Source organism: Sapajus apella, unplaced genomic scaffold, assembly GCF_009761245.1.
Source record: "Sapajus apella isolate SASKATOON/1434 unplaced genomic scaffold, GSC_monkey_1.0 scaffold136, whole genome shotgun sequence".
Lineage (NCBI taxonomy): Eukaryota > Metazoa > Chordata > Mammalia > Primates > Cebidae > Sapajus > Sapajus apella.
Genome location: NW_022437076.1, coordinates 235,354 through 241,833, shown reverse-complemented (window position 1 = coordinate 241,833; position 6,480 = coordinate 235,354).

Sequence of the window (6,480 nt, the reverse complement as noted above, 5' to 3'; positions counted from 1 at the left end):
GAGCCTCCTCCGGATTAGGGTTGGGGAGCCTGCCAATCACAAAGATAAAACTAGGTGGGGCAGTGGGTGTGGGAAGGGGCGATAGCGCTTGGTGAAGAAATGTGGCGTTGATAGGCTGATGACCACACCATCTTTCTAGGCCACATGCCAGCACCACCTCCCCTGGGCAGCCTGCCCTGATGCTCCAGGTGGAATTAGCACGGGCTCCTCTGGGTTCCTGCAAGCCCTGTACTGTCCTCGAGCCAGATGTATCTTTGGGTTCCTAGTGTCATTCAGAGCAAGAGAAAGGCACCTGTAAGCCTCGAGGCCTCCCGCAGTTGGAAGGGCGAGGCCGCCTTGGCCAGTCTGCTTCAGGGTCTGCTGCAAACCTCTGGATGGAGTTCTGGTCCTTGTAGCTGCTTGGGTGGGGAAGGTGGTGTAAGAGGCAGCCCTGCATGAGACAAGTTTCAGAGATGGGGCCACATGAGCTTGATGGGGGAAGAAAAGGGGACTTCACGGGTAAATGGGGATGGCAAGGCTTCCTGGAGGGCCTTTGCGATGATTGGTGAGGACGCACACAGAGCATGCATGCTCTCAGAACTGTGGGCCAGACGGGGGCCCATCCCACTCAAGGGACACAGCCCATGGATTCAGTTTGGCCCAGCAGTCAGGCACTCGGGCTGAGGAAACAGTGTGCCTAGTTTCAAATCCTGCTCTGCCACTAATTTATTGAGCGTGTCACTAGGTCTCTTTAACCCTCAGTTTCCTGGTCTGTAAAATGGGACAATAACAGCCACTCGCTGGAGTGAGATCATTTATGCAGTCTGGTGTTTCGTACCTGCTGGGTGCTCAACAGTTGCTGCCTGCCTCTGGCTGCTCTCCCACTTGGCCGGGCAGCAGGAGAGGTGGATGGGAGTTTGCTGAGTGAGAATCTGAGCAAGTGACGACATGAGAGCCAGAGAGCCTGCAATCATATCTCAGGGCCACCCTTCTGGGCTGTGGGATTCTGGGCAGCCCCGTGGCCTCTTCAAACCTCTGTTGTCTCATTTGCAAATGGGAATCAGAGCCTAGACCCGGGTGCCGTGCTGTGGCTCTAATGAATGGGAGATGTCTGCACACACCCAGCACGCTGGGCTGTGGATTCCAGCCAGAAGATGGGGAGAGCTGTGATGTTGTCTCTCCCACAAGTCCCGGAGGGCGAGGCCACCTCCCAGGCCTCCCCTCCCACGAGCAGTGGCGGCGGAGCAGCCTAAGCCAGCTGACTGGTTTTGATAAATGAGGATCATAAACACCAGATAACACACAGAGCACATTCTGGAGCTCTGGTAGAAGCGAAGGCTCCTTCAGGGAGGGCTGGCTGGAGGGGGCCCGACTGGTGGGTATGGGGCACCAAAGAAGCCCCGTGGGCAGGTGCTCCAGGCAGTTCTGGGCTGGGAAGCACATCAGCGTATCCACAATGACAAAATGAAGTAATAAATAATGGAAGTAATCGTAATAATGGTAAGAGCACCCACTATTGGGTGTTGATGATGTCATTTAATGCTCAAAACAACCTTGAGAGAAGATCTTGGCAGAATACCTCTCAGATGCAAGGCTTGCCCCCAGAGCATGCAAAGAACTCCTACAACTCAATAGTAAGGGAGCAACACAATGAAAAACACACTAAAGATCTGAACAGACACCTCCCCCAGGAAGACATAGGGATGGCAAATAAGCACATGGAAAGAGACTCAACCCTGGGGGCCATCAGGGGAGTGCAGTACGGTGAAACCCCGTCTCTACTAAAAATACAAAAATTAGCTGGGCGTGGTAGCACGCGCCTGTAATCCCAGCTACTCAGGAGGCTGAGGCAGGAGAATCGCTTGAACCCGGGAGGCAGGGGTTGCAGTGAGCCAAGATTGTGCCACTGCACTCCAGCCTGGTGCCTGATGACAGAGTGAGACTGTTTCAAAAAAAAAAAAATCCCACAAGGAAACCACTACACACCAATTAGAAAGGTGAAAATTAAAATGACTGACACAGCCTGGGCAACATAGCAAGACCCAATCTCTACAAAAAATAAAAAATTAGCTGGGTGTGATGGCACCCACGTGTGGTCCCAGCTATTCGGGAGGCTGAGGCTGGAAGAGCACTTGAGCCTGGCAGTTCAAGGCTGCAGTAAGCTATGATTGTGCCACTACTCTCCAGCCTGAGTGACAGAGCAAGACCCTCTTTCAAAAATAAATAAATAAACAGACTTTTTAAAAAGTAATTATAAAAAGATAATTTTGGGGCCAGGCTCAGTGGCTCACACCTATAATCCCAGCACTCTGGGAGGCCGAGGCCGGTGGATCATGAGGTCAAGAGATCGAGACCATCCTGGTCAACATGGTGAAACCCCGTCTCTACTAAAAATACAAAAATTAGCTGGGCATGGTGGCGCGAGCCTGTAATCCCAGCTACTCAGGAGGTTGAGGCAGAATTGCCTGAACCCAGGAGGCGGAGGTTGCGGTGAGCCGAGATCGCGCCATTGCACTCCAGCCTGGGTAACAAGAGCGAAACTCCGTCTCAAAAAAAAAGAAAAAGAAAAAGAAAGATAATTCCAAGTATTGGTGAGGATGTGCAGAAACTAGAAATCTCACATTGCTGTGGGAATGTGAAATGGTAGGATCACTTTAGAAAACAGTTCGGCAGTTTCTTATAAAATTAAATACACCTACTTAGGACTCAGCCATTTCACTCCCAAGAGAAATGATAACTGTGTTTACACACACACACAAACCTGAACACAAATGTTAGTAACAGCTTTTTCCATAATAGAGAAAACCTAGGAAGAACTCAGCTCTCTACGAACTTGAAAAGGGATAAACAAAACCTGCTCTATCCATCAATGCAATACGACTCAGTGACAGAAAAGGAATGAACCCCGGAAACACGCCACAGCACAAATGGAGCTCAGATGCGTTCTACCGAAGAAAAAGCCGAATTAAAAAGGCTGCCTTCGGGCCGGGCGCGGTGGCTCAAGCCTGTAATCCCAGCACTTTGGGAGGCCGAGGCGGGTGGATCACAAGGTCAAGAGATCGAGACCAACCTGGTCAACACGGTGAAACCCCGTCTCTACTAAAAATACAAAACATTAGCTGGGCATGGTGGCGCATGCCTGTAATCCCAGCAACTCAGGAGGCTGAGGCAGGAGAATTGCCTGAACCCAGGAGGCGGAGGTTGCGGTGAGCCGAGATCGCGCCATTGCACTCCAGCCTGGGTAACAAGAGCGAAACTCCGTCCCCAAAAAAAAAAAAAAAAAAAGGCTGCCTTCAATACGATTCCATTCATGGGACATTCTGAAAAAGGCAAAACCACAGTGGCACAGGGCCTTCCATGGTGGCAGGGGACTGGGGTGGGGAGGGGATCGACTGCAAAGGGGCATGAGGGAAATTGGGGAGTAAAAGAAATGTGTCTGATGATTGTAGTGGTGGTTTTTTGTTTTTTGTAACAGGCCTCGCTCTGTTCACCCAGGCTGGAGTGTGGTGGCATGATTTCAGCTCACTGCAGCCTCTGCCTCCCAGGTTCCCAGGATCAAGCAATTATCCTGCCTCAGCCCCCCGAGTAGCTGGGATTACAGGCACCCACCACTACGCCCGGCTGCTTTTTGTTTTGTTTTTTTTTTTGAGACGGAGTCTCACTCTGTCATCCAGGCTGGAGTACAGTGGCCCATTCTCAGCTCACTGCAACCTCCAGCTCCCTGGTTCAAGTGATTCTCCTGCCTCAGCCTCCCAAATAGATTTTTGTATTTCTATTTTTTTTTTTTTTTTTGAGACGGAGTTTCACTCTTGTTACCCAGACTGGAGTGCAATGGCGCGATCTCGGCTCACCGCAACCTCCGCCTCCTGGGTTCAGGCAATTCTCCTGCCTCAACCTCCCGAGTAGCTGGGATTACAGGCACACGCCACCATGCCCAGCTAATGTTTTGTATTTTTTTTAGTAGAGACGGGGTTTCACCATGTTGACCAGGATGGTCTCGATCTCTTGACCTCGTGATCCACCCGCCTCGTTGTTGTTTTTTAAGATGGGGTTTCACCATGTTGGTCAGGCTGGTCTTGAACTCCCGACCTCAGGTGATCCGCCTGCCTTGGCCTCCAAAGTGCTTGGATTACAGGCGTGAGCCACTACGCCCGGCTGATTTTTGTATTTCTAGTACAGACGGTGTTTCACAACGTTAGTCAGGCTGGTCTCGAACTCCTGACCTCACTTGATCCGCCTGCCTTGGCCTCCCAAAGTGCTGGGATTACAGGCACGAGCCACCACACCCAACCTGTAGTGGTGCCTACACAACTGTACACATTTGTCAGAAATCATCAAACTGTGCACTGAAATGGCTGCATTTTACTGTATGTAAATTAGAGAAGCCCTTTCAATGAAGGGAAAGAACTGTGAGCTGTCGGGGCCATTACTGTCGTGTTACACATGAGGAACCTGAGGCTCAGAGGGTGACATGATGGGCCCAAGGTCAAGAAAAGAGTCTGTGGTGAGACTGGGCTTTGCCTGTACTCTCACCCTCAGGACTCTGCCCTGCATTTGCTATATGACTACGGGCTGGCCTCAGTTTCCCCTTTTTTAAAATGGGTGGGGGATGAGCAAAACCCAGGTCCTCTCTGGTGATGCAGCAGGAAAACCCACGCCCACAGAATCATGGCACTCAGAGGGACTGCGGGAGCCACCGGCTGGTGCCTGACCCAACCTGGGCTGAGGATGAGGAAAAGCTTCTCAGAGTGAGGACATTTAGCCTGGGCTTCAAAGGATGAATAGGAGTTTGCCAATAGGAGTGTGGGAAAAAGGACATTCCACATACGGGGTGAGAATGTCCCATATTCTCCCCAGGCGCTCTGCGTCTTGCTGCCTGAAATTCCACTACTAGTTTCTGCCATTCCTCAGGGCCAAAGCCTGGCTAGTGGCAAACCCTGACAGGAGGAAACACGCAGAAGCCTATGGGGAAGCTGGAGGAAACAGCAGCAAGACAGGGTGGGGAACGTGAGACAGAACTGACCTCGTACAGGGCAGCAGGGCAGTAGCTTTCTCATGGGTCACCTCATTAACTCTTCACCCCTGAAGCAGCTCAGAGATGTCAGGTGAATCCCCCAAGGTCACACAGCAAAACCAGGGCTCATGCTGGGTCTGCTGATCCAAAGCCATTGCTCACGATTTAGGGATTGGAGGAAGTGGAGGCCTCAGGACCGGCTCCCCACCCCAACTCACCGTGCAGCTCAGGCAAGTGACTTCTGCTATCAGGCCCTCAGCTTCCATCTCTGTGAAATGGGCTGTGACAGAACCACCCTCTCAGAGCTCTGACAGGAAGAGAAGCGACAAAGGGATAGGAAGTATCGACTCAGCCTCTCCTGCCCAAACGCTTGCTTACACCAGGCGTGGAGTGAGGAGAACGGAATTAGGGAGGGAAGTCTGCTCTGGAAAAAGACCCTCCCTCCGCCTCTCTGGGCCTCAGTTTCCCCATCCTGCATTGGGGGAGGCTTGGGCTGAATGACATGTCACAAACCAGGGGCCATTTCTAGCACCCGTATGTTTTGTTTCACCCCCGTGGTCGCTTTCCCCCACTTTTCCTCTGAATTTTTATTATGTAAAATTTAAGCACACAGGAAGTCAAAAGCAGAATCCACAGCCACCATCTGGTACAACCTGCCCGGTGCCGGCGCTCCACCGCGGGCATGCTCCCCTCTCTACACACAGCTATGCGCTGTTTTCTGAATCATTTGAAAGTAAGCTACTGGCCAGAAGCAGCGGTCACGCCTGTAATTCCAGGGCTTTAGGAGGCCAAGGAAGGAGGATCACTTGAGGCCAGAAGTTCAAGACCAGCCTGGGCAACATAGCAAGACCTCCCCCTATTCCTCAACCTTTATCTAAAAGTCATTTAAAATAAAAAAAAGAGGCTGGGTGCAGTGGCTCACACCTGTAATCCTAACACTTTCGGTGGCCGAGGCAGGTCGATTATGAGATCAGGAGTTCAAGACCAGCCTGGCCAAGATGGTGAAACCCTGTCTCTACTGAAAATACGAAAAAATTAGCTGGGCTTGGTGGTAATCAAGCTACTCAGGAGGCTGAGGCAGGAGAATCGCTTGAAATCGGAGGGCGGAGGTTGCAGTGAGCCAAGATCGCTTCAACCTGGGCGACAGAGTGAGACTCCATGTCAAAAAAAAAGAAAAGAAAAAAAGAAAGTTGGCCGGGCGCGGTGGCTCAAGCCTGCAATCCCAGCACTTTGGGAGGCCGAGGCGAGTGGATCACGAGGTCAAGAGATCAAGACCATCCTGGCCAACACAGTGAAACCCCATCTCTATAAAACTACAAAACATTAGCTGGGCATGGTGGCGCCTGCCTGTAGTCCCAGCTACTCAGGAGGCTAAGGCAGGAGAATTGCCTGAACCCAGGAGGCGGAGGTTGCGGTGAGCCGAGATCGCGCCATTGCACTCCAGCCTGGGTAACAAGAGCGAAACTCCGTCTCAAAAAAAAAAAAAA